Source organism: Podarcis liolepis, assembly GCF_965112155.1.
Source record: "Podarcis liolepis genome assembly, chromosome: 4".
NCBI lineage: Eukaryota > Metazoa > Chordata > Lepidosauria > Squamata > Lacertidae > Podarcis > Podarcis liolepis.
Genome location: NC_139558.1, coordinates 74,190,452 through 74,203,648, shown reverse-complemented (window position 1 = coordinate 74,203,648; position 13,197 = coordinate 74,190,452).

Genomic DNA, 13,197 nt, shown 5'->3' with positions numbered 1-13,197 from the left:
TAAACAGGGTTAGGACCGAAACCTTACTTAAGAACACCACTTTATAATGTTACTGATAATGGTTTGATCCTATCTCCAGTTTATGCTAACTGGGTATAAACTTTATCTCTCAACCCAGCAAGGTTCTGGTTCCTATAACATGAACACCAATACAAATACCGTGCAATTTCATACCCTCCAACATTTCTCAGATGAAAATAGGGACGTCCCATTCCATAATGATAATTTTACTATTTATACCCCACACATCTTACTAGGTTGCCCCAGCCACTCTGGGCAGCTTCCAACATATATAAAAACAAAATAAAATATTAAACATTTAAAAAACTTCTCTATACAGGATTGCCTTCAGACGACTCAGGGGTCGGATAAGTACATCACCTCCAACATTTCTCTAATGAAAATAGGGACATCCTAAGGAAAAGTGGGACATTCTGGGATCAAATCAGAAAACGAGATGGCTTCTCTAAATCAGGGAAAACAGGGACACTTGGAGGGTCTGCAGTTTTCTGAGTAGAAGCTGGCAGGGTGAATCATCGGTGTAGTATCCCTTGAGTCTGGGAAGGATACTCGCTGTGTGAGGAAACATTGCGACAGGAGCAATGACTGGGGCAAAATAGTCTTCTTTTATTCTATTTATCTAGGGACTCAGCTATACAGCTGCAAATAAAACGTTTTAAGTGTGTTATAAAGTGCAATATACAAATGTGACACTAGATGGCGATGGTGAGCTATGGCAAATTCAATATATTTTTCAAAACACTTTTTAAAAATAGCATTTTCACAGCGTTCTTTATATGTGCGTAGATTCCACCTAGGTTTATTTTTATTAGCAGCAGCAAACACTTTCTATTGTTGAAATGCACCCCAATCTGCAAGCGGTGTGAGATTCCAGGGGTTCCAGGCGTTTACTCAGGGCTGGAATGAAGGACGGCAAAAACTGTGGGGTCTTCATGTGACATGGTTTATTTACACATATATACAACCTGAGCCTGCGATAGAGGGACTCACGGCATTAACACCCCAGAAGGTCCTTCTTCTCCCATGGTCTCAGCCTTGGATTCAAGCAGAAACCAAGCATGGCTCTCCCTCTCTGTCTGTTTCTAGCTTCCAGCTTGCACACACCCAGCTCTGGCTATTGTCTTCTTCACTACCAGACAGGTGAAGGAGGGGGCCCACCCATTTGCCCTCTGGCACAGAACAACTTCTTTTCTTATGCTAACAGCCCATCCTTAGGGCTATTAATCACCAAGAAGCTGGCCTGGCTACTTCAACAATGGAATTCTACATTAGATTTTAACCCTTGCTGGATCCAGGAATTAGAAAGGACTCAGGCATACAGTGGTACTTCTGGTTGCGAACGGGATCCGTTCTGGAGTCCCGTTCGCTTACATGAGCAGAATGCGTGCGCGGGTTGCGACTTGCCACTTCTGCGCATGCACATGGCGTCATTTTGCATGTCTGCTCATGCTCAAGCGGCGAAACCCAGAAGTAAGCCTTTCCGGTACTTCCAGGTCACCGTGGGACGTATCCTGAAAGAACGTAACATGAAGCGGACATAACAAGAGGTATGGCTGTACAACCTAACTCCCCACCCCAGACTCACAACAATACCATAAAACAGCATATTGCAGTGTAGAATACTATGAAGTTCCATCCACACTGATGCTGAGCAGGGCTAGTAGTAATAATAGAAGCATGTGGGCTGGCTGACTTGCAGGCCACATCTGAGGATCCCTGCTCTATATGCGTCGTGTCCATAGAGAGGCTCAGCTGTGTTTGCTTAACACTAGGGGGTGGATATGTAGGTGGCCTTGCTTTCGTGAAATTTATACTTGATGAGGCAAAGAGAGTTGGCATTTTAAAAGCGTTTCAGGGCCAAACTATATGTTACAATGAATATGCTTTAACCTAGCCACTTTCCCCCCTCTTTTTAAGAAACAGCAGCTGTAGGTCTGTGATGCAGAACGTGCTCCCATTTCAGGTCAGGGGTTTTGCTCCCAATTCCTGCTGAAAATCCTCTCCGGCTTCAGCTGCTATTTGCCCCCTAAGGTGCAAATCACCTTCAGATGGAATTGTAGCATGGGATAGATGAAGAGGATATGCATGAGGAGCAGGGAGGGAAGGCAGATGGCAGAGGCTTGGGTGACTGTCTTTCTTCTTATATGTCAAATTTGCATAGATCCTGCTTTGAAGATAAAGGGGGGACGGACGAGGACTTGCAGGGAAAATGTTGCCTCCCACCAGCTTTCCTGCCCAGGCATGGGAGATTGGGAGGGTTGCTAAAGCAGAACTGCATCATCTGGATGCCCCTCAAAAACTGAATAAACAGGACAGGATTATTCAGCAATAAAAGATATTTAGAAGTTTCCTATGTCCCCTAGCTGGGCAAACAGGATGCATTATCAGAGTTCAAGGGCACATTTCAGCCAAATACGCAACGAGGGTGCGAAGTAGGGCTGATGAGGACTCTGGCTCAGATGGGTGTGTTGCTTGAGAAGAGGCCCAAGGGCCAGATAGAGGAAGCTAGAGGGGCTCTATTTGTCATCCCCTCCACCCTGGCCTGTGGGACATGGGCGGTGCTGTGGGTTAAACCACAGAGCCTAGGACTTGCCGATCAGAAGGTAAGTGGTTCGAATCCCCACGACGGGGTGAGCTCCCATTGCTCGGTCTCTGCTCCTGCCAACCTAGCAGTTCGAAAGCACGTCAAAGTGCAAGTAGATAAATAGGTACCGCTCTGGCGGGAAGGTAAACGGCGTTTCCGTGTGCTGCTCTGGTTCACCAGAAGCAGCTTAGTCATGCTGGCCACATGACCCAGAAGCTGTATGGCGGCTCCCTCAGCCAATAAAGCGAGATGAGCGCTGTAACCCCAGAGTCGGTCACAACTGGACCTAATGGTCAGGGGTCCCTTTACCTTTTACCACCCTGGCCAGTACAGGTCTGTGCTAAGCTGTAGATGATAGAAGTGGGGAAAGCACCTACGAGGAGGTCAACTAGACTAAGCTCCTCCATCCCAATATAGGACACACATTTGCACCTCTCATAAAGTCTGCCAATATGGTCTGTTCCATGTCTCTTGAGAAAGCTACAGCCCAGTCTGTGAGCTTTCAAGGATACGTTAGTCCCCCTAATCCTCAACGTAAGCTTGCCTTTGTTCAGTTTCTCCCTACTAACCTTTGGCTCAACCTATTTAAAAATTCCTCTACCTTCTTAGGCTTAGACCACGTCTCTCACTTACTTGTCAAGGAGCCAAACTAAGCATATTTAATTCTTTTCATCTCTCCTCATAAGTCAGTCCTCAAGTCATTTAATTATTTGTGTAGCTCTTTACCAAATAAGCCAAATACACCTCTTTAAATAGCTCTGGCTGCTGTTGTTTATAGCATCTCCCAAAGTTCCTGTCATGTTTATGATGTGGTTTGTTCCCTCATACTACACTTGAGCTTAGTGCTGCACGCCACCCTAGTCTCCGAGCTGTGCAAGATTTTTTTCTTTCCTTTGGGAATGAGGCACAATGGAGACTGTGGTATCTATATGATTCATAGGGGAATCCCTGCTTATGTGAGGGTTCTGTTTCTGGCCTCCGCATGTGTCAGGAGGACTCACACAAGTCCATTCTACCAGTGGCGGAGGAAGCCGCTTGTGCACCCGGAGCGGCAAACATGACGTGCACCCGGGGGCAAGGTGATCTGCCACGGGGGGTGCCAATCATCCCGGAGGTCCCAGCACTGCCCACGGATCGCATAAATACGCCCATCAGTGGCGTGCCAATCCTCCCGGGGCTGACAATCTCTCCTCGTCATGACGCTTCAGAGTTCGCCTTCTTGTTGCAATCAGATCTTCCTCCTCCCCACCTCTTGTCAGCGCAGAAGGCCCTCCTCCTAGGGGAAGGAAGGAGGGGGAGCGAGCGAGTGAAAAGTGTAGAGAGGTGGGATCGTCCAAGGCACAAATCAGAGAGAGAGAGAGAGAGAAGCTACAGACTTAGCAGAAAGAGGAGCTTTCATGTCGCTTTGGGGACATGTGTGTGCCGGAGGTACACTGATGAGCTGCCATGCACGGGGGTGGTGGGGCGAGCCCCCTGCGCTGTGCCTTTTTGTCACCCCCCTCAGGGATGGCACCCTGGGTGTACCGCCCCCACACCCTTCGTACGCCCCTGCATTCTGCCCTGCCCTGCCCCCTTTCTGCGCCAAAAACAGCACACAAGTCAGTGGTCGTGTGTGCATGCTGATTGTGTGCAAGTACCGTTTATTTACACATATATACAACCTAAGCCTACAAAGGGGAGTTCACAGCATTAACACCTCAAAAAGGTTTTGTTTCCCCCACCATGGAGTCAAACCAAAATCAGACATTGCTCTTCAATGTTGCTCCGAGTCTCTCCCCAGCTCACTGCTTTACTTCCAAGTCACATCATTTGCAACTCAGCACTGTGTCAAAGTTCCATAAACGTGGGTGCAAAGGTAAAGGGGTTACCCACAAGATAACGGCAAACTGCTTATTTGTGGATTTCCCTCCCATTGTGCAATCTTCTCCCAAGGCCTTCGGTAATGACAATGATGGGCAGCGACTGGTAGTGCAATAGGCAATGCTGCATGGACTATCATTCATCAGGACTGCCTGTTTCCTGTTTCAAGAGGAAGCGAATGCCTCCTCATTTCCTTGAGTTTTGCTGAAAGAAAAGGAAACGTTATCAGCCACTTGGAATTTCCTTCCTCTCTCCATAATATGGACTATCTCTGTTATGCAGGAGGCTGTAATTTATTTCTTTGGCAGAGAAAAGTTTGCCATTAAGCTTGAGGGGCAATGTGTGTGTTAGAAAAATATTCTGTAGCAGTATCCTCTCTTCTCCATATGCGTGAACATAGGAAACCCACCAACTCTTCTTCCATCCTTTAATTAATCGATGCACTGTGTATACCTACAGTATTTCTACAGTGGTACCTCGCTTTAAGAACAGTCCTGTTAACGAACGATTCGGTTTACAAACTCCGCAAAACTGGAAAAAGTGTTCCAGTTTGCAAACTTTACCTTGGTCTAAGAACAGAATCCAAATGGTGGAAGGGCACTGGAGGTGGGAGACCTCATTAGGGAAAGCGCGCCTCAGTTTAAGAACGGATTTGGTTTAAGAACAGACTTCAGGAACGGATTAAGTTCGTAAACCGAGGTACCACTGTATTTCTATTATTTGTATCCTTTTCCTTCCAAGGCACAAAGGCTGCATACCTGGTTCTCCCCTGCCCCATTTTATCACAACAGCCCCGTGCAGTTGGTTTGACTGGGAGATAGTGGCTGGCTCAAGGTCACCAAGTGAGGTACTTTGCTGCATGTAGATTTCAAGTCTTGCTTCCCAGGTCATAGTCTAACACAATAACATTATGAAACGGAGTGGAAGTTAATATGCAAGTAAAGGAGGAAGGAGCAAAACCAATAAGAGGTTTGACATGGGAAAATGGAGTGGAAATTAATAAGGTCTTTGGGATGAGGTGGAAATTAATAAGAAATTAGGGGAAGGGTGGTGGTGCTCAGTGGATTTAATGGGGCAAATGGATTGAATTAGGCCACACCCACTTTGACATTAAGCTCCTAGAAAGTTGGTAATGGGTCAGTGGTCTTGGGTCAGCCTGAAAAGGGTTAGTTACCCCTGTTCTAAGCACTATGAATATTGGATCTTACACTGGCCCGTATCAGTATATCCTGATGCAGTAGTGATCAATGTCAGTCTTTGTTGTTGTTTTATAATGTGCACACTAGGTATCTAGCAACCATCTATGAGCAACTGCTGGTGGTGCCATCACTGGACACCGCCCAGTTGATGCTGACCTAAGAAAGGGTGGTGGTTCCCCATTTGTGGAATACCTTCCCCGTGTGGTGTGTATGACTTTCCTTATTATTAATAACATTCAGAAGTTAAAAACTCAGGCATTTGATGGCTGAAAGAGACTGTTCCTGGCAACCGTTACTTCGTTAACTGTGAGGGTGTGCGACTGTTTTAAAAAATGTGTTTAGATGTTTTAAAATATGTTTTGGCTTTACTTTAATTGTATTGCTTTATTGTTTGTTTGTTTGCTGCCCTGGGCTCACTTTGGAAGAAGGACAGGAAAGAAATGCAGTTGATTGGTTGATTATAAAGCTGCAGGGACCAAGTTCACACACAGTTTCCTTTACTGGCATAGCCAATAATGAATGAATGTGTAGCTGTCTCGCACGTTACACATGAATGCATACAGTCTATACACATGTTGCTGATTCAGTAACCTGTGAAGCGGCCCAGAGTATTTTCACATGGGGAAGGCTCCACATCTAGTCACATCTAGCTGATTTGGGGTGCCAAATGGCCCAGTGAATGCTGCAGAGGTATTTGAAAATACAGTAGCTGAGTTGTTGTTGTTTAGTCGTTTAGTTGTGTCTGACTCTTCGTGACCCCATGGACCAGAGCACGCCAGGCACTCCTGTCTTCCACTGCCTCCCGCAGTTTGATCAAACTCATGCCGGTAGCCTCAAGAACACTGTCCAACCATCTCGTCCTCTGTCGTCCCCTTCTCCTTGTGCCCTCCATCTTTCCCAACATCAGGGTCTTTTCCAGGGAGTCTTCTCTTCTCATGAGGTGGCCAAAGTATTGGAGCCTCAGCTGCACGATCTGTCCTTCCAGTGAGCACTCAGGGCTGATTTCCTTCAGAATGGATAGGTTTGATCTTCTTGCAGTCCATGGGACTCTCAGGAGTCTCCTCCAGCACCATAATTCAAAAGCATCAATTATTCGGCGATCAGCCTTCTTTATGGTCCAGCCCTCACTTCCATACATCACTACTGGGAAAACCATAGCTTTAACTATACGGACCTTTGTTGGCAAGGTGATGTATCTGCTTTTTAAGATGCTGTCTAGGTTTGTAGCTGAGTTAGTAGCAACCAAAAGCTTCAGCTACCCAAAGTCCTTCTGGGTTTACCAGAAGACAATATGTACACTGTGACATATCTTTGAGCACCTGTAAGGAGCCAGCTGGATGATGGTATGAACAGCCAATTACAAATATATGAGTGATTTGTGCCTTCTCTCCCTTAGTGATTGCCTGTGCTCTCTGCATCTCATTTCACACTTGTCTTTGCACTACGAGGCAAGTGTTGATGGAAATAAGCCAACTGACATTTATGACAAGGCTTAACTTGCTTGCATTCTTTTATTCCTTGGGCAAGCTAGATGTCATAGAGACATGATCCATGTGTCAGAATGTAGGTCATACTTAATTGCTAAAAAGGGGTCAGATGGGGGTTGAATTAAGGTCCAGCATGGGGTTGCTGAAACCTTCCTCTGCTTGCAGTCTTTGCCCAGAACTTCACTCTTGTTGTTTTTATCGCAGCGGCAATTATTTTCTTTCTCACAGGGCATACGACCTATTTGTTGAGCATTCATCCTGATTTGCTTGGACAAAGCTTTTGTGGGGGTTAGATTGTACACAGTCCTTATTGAGCAGTCATTCTGATTTGTTTGTGAGGATATTATCTTACAATAAGCATTCATTGTGTATTCATACTGGTTTTCTGGCAGGGTGTTTACATGTCTTGCCGTTAATCATTGTTCATTCCACACTTTTCAGTTCGTTTCCCTCTTCCCTTCCTAACCGCAAAAATATCCCCCCCCCTCTTTTAAGTGGATTGGTTGTGCTAGGGCAACAGAGCGCTTTAATTCACTTTAATTGCACAAACCTACATTTCCTGGTATGCGCTTGAATCCCTCCCACAAAATATCAATAGTCTGGATTGGATGCACCCATAGCCCCACGGGGTGAAAAGCAACTGAGGAAAAGCAGAGGTTTTCTGGGGGGTGGGGGGAAGCTGCAACTCAGTTCAAATGCTCGGGTCTGTGTTGGTTCACTGAAAAAATATAAGTATAAAAGGAGAATTCCTGGATTCCAGCATCCAAGTTTGGGGCACCACATTGGCTGAGCCACGATTTTGGTGTTTTTGAACTAATTCCTTTCCAGTATCCCCCTCACCACAACCATAAAGTATCAATTTTGTTATACAAAATAGACTACAGCACTTTTTCTTTGCCTATTAGTAACAGCCCAAAGGTCTTCCGGGTCAGTGATTTTTAAAGACGTTGTAATAAAAGGGAGCTGCCACCAAGTGTGCTTTTTAAAAACATTAGATATGCATTGGGACACCTCTCCCTTCCATTAAGCCTAGCTGCAGCTGCATTTCATGGAAGGGGGCAGTTGCTTCCCCAGCAAACTGCTCTGTGAAGTGCCTCCCCCACTTCCATTAAACAGCTCACCTGGGCCACCTGCCGCATTATTAGTGGCCACACAAACTGCAGAGTGATGACAGCCTTACATTTTTATGTAAGAGTACAACAGAACACATATAGGAAGCTGCCTTATACTGAGTCAGACTATTGATCCACCCAGATCAGTATAATCTACACTTTCTACCAGTAGCACTCCAGGGATTCTGATAGGAATCTTTCCCAGTCCCACCTGGAGATGCCAGGAAGTGAACCTGGGACTTTCTGCATGCAAGGCAAATGTTCTACCATTGAGCTAGGGTCCTTATGTAGGAGTCAGCAGCAGTGGACACTCTGGATACTCTTTTACTCCTAAGTAAACATGGATACGATTGCATCTTAAGTCTCTTCTGCACCAGCTAAGACTTCATCACAGCGTGCTACTCCTGCCCGCTAGTTGCCAACACATGCACCAGCCATGCCTCCCTGGCCCATGCATGACCGGTATCCATCTTAAGGGGCTATGCACATATTAATGAACTATGCACACATGACTGCCTTCAGCAGACACTGTCCATTAGGATTCCTGCCATAAGTAATGAGCCCTATATGCTTGCATTGGTAGGATGTAGTCTCCTTTCATACAGACACTGATCATGCTCCACTTGGAAGGACATGGCTGATGGGTGCAAAAGCACATCTAGGGGCAGGTCTGGCCCACTCATGCATTTATACCAAATATCTGAAGAGGGTTATAACACGTGTAGAAGAGAAGCCCTGGTATGGGTGTGGAAGGGACTCTTTGTGACTGTAGAGACAGAGGTCACAGAACAGCCCTATAAAAGAGGTTCATATCTGTGACTGCCAAATCAATATGTCACCATAAAGAAGCATTATGGAATGAAGAAGGATTCCATGGAGTTGTATGCCATTCAGCCCAATTCATAAACCAGTTAAGCGTTTGGATTTACCTAATGTACAGCACAGTCCTGTGCATGTGCACTTGGAAGGCCTTCCTGAGTTCAAAATGGTTTGTTCCTTCTGTGTTAGATTGCTCTCTGAACTCAAGGGGACTGGGCTGTTGAAAGCCTAGGTTCCTAGATCTGAAAATTTCAGCCATGTTCCTAAAATGGAAAATGGCTCCCCCACATTGATTCACATTTTATTATGTCTTTGTGTTCTTCCCCCTTTGCACAGATAAAATATACATACAGTTACATCTCCTTCATAGATACCATGTTCAATGTGTGGCGAACGTTCCTAACAGCCCTGGCCAAGAGACATTTTGTTCTCCTCGGCTGACGTCATGCTTCCAGATGTCAAACAGACGCCAAGGATGAATTATGTCCGTGTGCACTCATGCCAGTAAGTACAGCAACGTGGACAAAAAAGGGTGCTGAAATAGGGGCGATAGAAGAAGAAGATAGAAGAAGAGCCCTGCTGGATCCAGCCAGAGGCCCAGAGTTCAGCATCCTGTCCTCACAGTGGCCAAACAGATGCCTGTGGAAAGACCACAAACAGAACCTGAGAACAACATAAACTCTCTCCACATGTGAATCCCAGTAACCGGCCTTCAGAGGTATCCTGCCTCCAACAGTGGAGGTAGAATATAACCATTGTGTCTCATAGCCACTGATAGTTTTATCCTCCATCTCTACTTCTGGCGGGAGAGAATTCCATAGTTTAACTTTGTGCTGTGTGGAAAAGGACTTTCTGTTTTGGCAAGAACATATGCCAAGAATGCCCAGGTATTTACAACAATGTGCCATGCAAGATGAATCTGCCATATTTTAGATATTATCTTGTCAAGAAAGTGAGGTTTTCTTTACAGAATATAATGTCAAAGTCCTGTATCTGAAACGGCTTATACAGCAGGCCATTGCTCTTCTTCATATATTAAATGCTGATGATTCAGTTGGGTGAGAGAATATTCCCTTTAGTAACATAAAAATATGTGGTGGAATTTGGGCAACCTGGAGGGGAGGATTCTGTTTCCTTTAAATCCAAAGGACACTCTCACTTCTTGAATGAGTATGTATGTATTATTATTATTAACTGAACTGAGACAGATCTCCAACTACTTCATTTCCACAAATGAATTTGTCCCCGCTGGGTTGTTGTTTAGTCGTTTAGTCAGAAGGTCCTTCTTCTCCCATGGTCTCAGCCTTGGATCCAAGCAGAAACCAAGCATGGCTCTCCCTCTCTGGCTACTTCTAGCTTCCAGCTTGCACACACCCAGCTCTGGCTATGGATCAGAGCACGCCAGGCACTCCTGTCTTCCACTGCCTCCCGCAGTTTGGTCAAACTCATGTTGGTAGCTTCAAGAACACTGTCCAACCATCTCGTCCTCTGTCGTCCCCTTCTCCTTGTGCCCTCCATTTTTCCCAGCATCAGGGTCTTTTCCAGGGAGTCTTCTCTTCTCATGAGGTGGCCAAAGTATTGGAGCCTCAGCTTCAGGATCTGTCCTTCCAGTGAACACTGTTACCGGAAAAATCCGAGGGCTCCCTTGGACAAAAACAAAGACACCAACCAGGATAACTTGGAGCAAAACAGCAGCCTGTAGGCTTGGCCTTTATTGAACTGTTGCAACAGGGTGTTCCCCTCACTTGCAGGAGAGAGGAAAGACCCAGAAAGATGGTGTGCAAGACCTTATAAAAACTTTTGAAATTTCCATCCTCTAGGTCAAGCCCACCCCCAGAAACATCATGCATACATTACAGAAGGGGTTGACATCATGCATACATTACAGAAAGGAGGGGTTGAGGGAGGAGTTGTGGTGGTAACCTGAGTGTCCTGTCACCTGGCTTACCCCCTCCCCATGAGTCACTTCCAGGAGACAAAGGGGAGTTTGCAGTTTCCTGCCCCCAGAGGGAAGATCTGATCATTGTCCTTTGTTTCAGTCCATGCTGAATCCACTCCCATATGCAAGTTCTTTGTGATCTTGATTGTCTTCTGTCTGGGATCATCAGGGTTGGCATAGCAGCTGGGCAGGGCTCCTGTGGATGTGCTGGGATGGTGAAGGGATTATGGCTGACCAGAACCAAGCCACCCCCCTCTGATAGTCCTTGTCATATGGAGTAAAATAAAAATTGAACAGTGCAATCCGATGTATGGTTGATTTTTCTATGAATTTATAACAGAAATGTGGCGTATGTAATGTGTGAGTGAGTGAGTGTGTGAAGTTTGTACAAACAGAATGATTGGGGTGGGGGGGTTCCTGCTACAACACTCAGGGCTGATTTCCTTAAGAATGGATAGGTTGGATCTTCTTGCAGTCCATCCTCTCTGGGTACCATCACCCATTTATTATTTAATTTTATTCATTTACTAAATTTCTATACTTCTCTTTATTCAAGGATCTCAGGGCAGTTTACAGTCATGAGCTTTAAATGTGTAATGCGAAGATGACATTTGGGTTAAAGATACTACATTTGGGTTAAAGATACTACATTTGGGTTAAAGGTACTACTACAAAAGCATAACTGTCCTACTATATTTCATCAACTGGTCATAGTAAACTTCAGGAGATGCAGTGTGAGAAATGTGAGGCTATGCACTGAATGATGCCTTTGGGCCAAATTAGATAGTCACTTAATACATACCAAACAGCGTTTCCATGTGCTCTGGTTTCCATCACGGTGTTCTGTTGCACCGGAAGCAGTTTAGACATGCTGGCCACATGACCCGGAAAGCTGTCTGTGGACAAATGCCAGTTCCCTCAGCCTGAAAGCAAGATGAGCACCACAACCCCAGAGTCATCTGCAACTGGACTTAACTGTCAGGGGTCCTTTACCTTTACGTTTTACATACCATATAGTTATATATCTTCTTTTTCCTTAATTAATTTCAGGCAGGGGGAGGATTCTTACTGAGAAGGCAGCACTCAGGGAAAGGGAGCTTATCTCTTTACTTTCATACTGCAGTCAGAATGGATATTGCCACCCTGTGCAACTAGGAGTCTTAGAACAAAAGTATGCCCCTAAAATGTAATGTGTGGGTGAGACTGACATTTGCATAATCTCTGAAACAGCCAGTACACATTGTATGTGCATACACTCTGTATGTGTGACTAAAGAACAAGAATGGGCATTATATGTGCAGATGGGCATTATATGTGCAGTTTATACTTGTGTGACCTTGTACACATCCATAAGGGTGAAGCCAGTGACTTTGTGTCCCCCACTCTATGTGCATAACATATTGGATTGGGATCACAGAGAACCATGTTCATATCACTTAGCCATGACCATTCAGTGGTTGACCTTGGACATAACCTGCCTCACAGGGTTGTTGTGAGGGTAAAATGGAAGAAGGAGCCACGCATCCCACCTTGAGTTCTTTGAAGGACAATAAAGTGCATACTCCGACTGTGTCCATGCTCCCGTTTGCACTGGACCCAGTGTGCTCCTGCTGCTAGTTTGGGAAGTAATGCTCGCACACTGTCAGCCACACAATACGTGCCTATCCTGTGTCAATCTTGCCATTTCTTGTGGGTTCCCCAACTTTTATTGGAATTGAATCAAATAATGATCTAGCTGCATTTTAAGCCTGTAGTGTGCGCACAGCCCATGCCTGAAATCTACAGAGTGTCATATTGAAGTATCAAAAGTTCCATGTACACAACACAGCTTTGCCTTGTAGGGTCTGCTAGCCAAACATGAGGCCTGCATTTCCACAAAACAATCTGGAAAGGGAAATTTGTTTAAAAAAAACAAACCGAGTGATTTAGTGTTACTTCTCAGGAAAAGAAAGCAATATACTTTTAAAAAAAGACATAAAGAAAGCAACGTGTTTTTGTCTTTCAAAAACTGACATTATTTTGAACATAGGTGAGGTGAGGACAGTATGTTACTTAGTTTTTTTAAGCCGTGGGTCCACTTTTCAAACATGAAAGGACAGAGGAGCCAAAAGGGCTGAAAGAGTTAAGGTCTCAACCACCCTGTTCCAAAAAGTGATTGATGATGGTGATGTGTAGC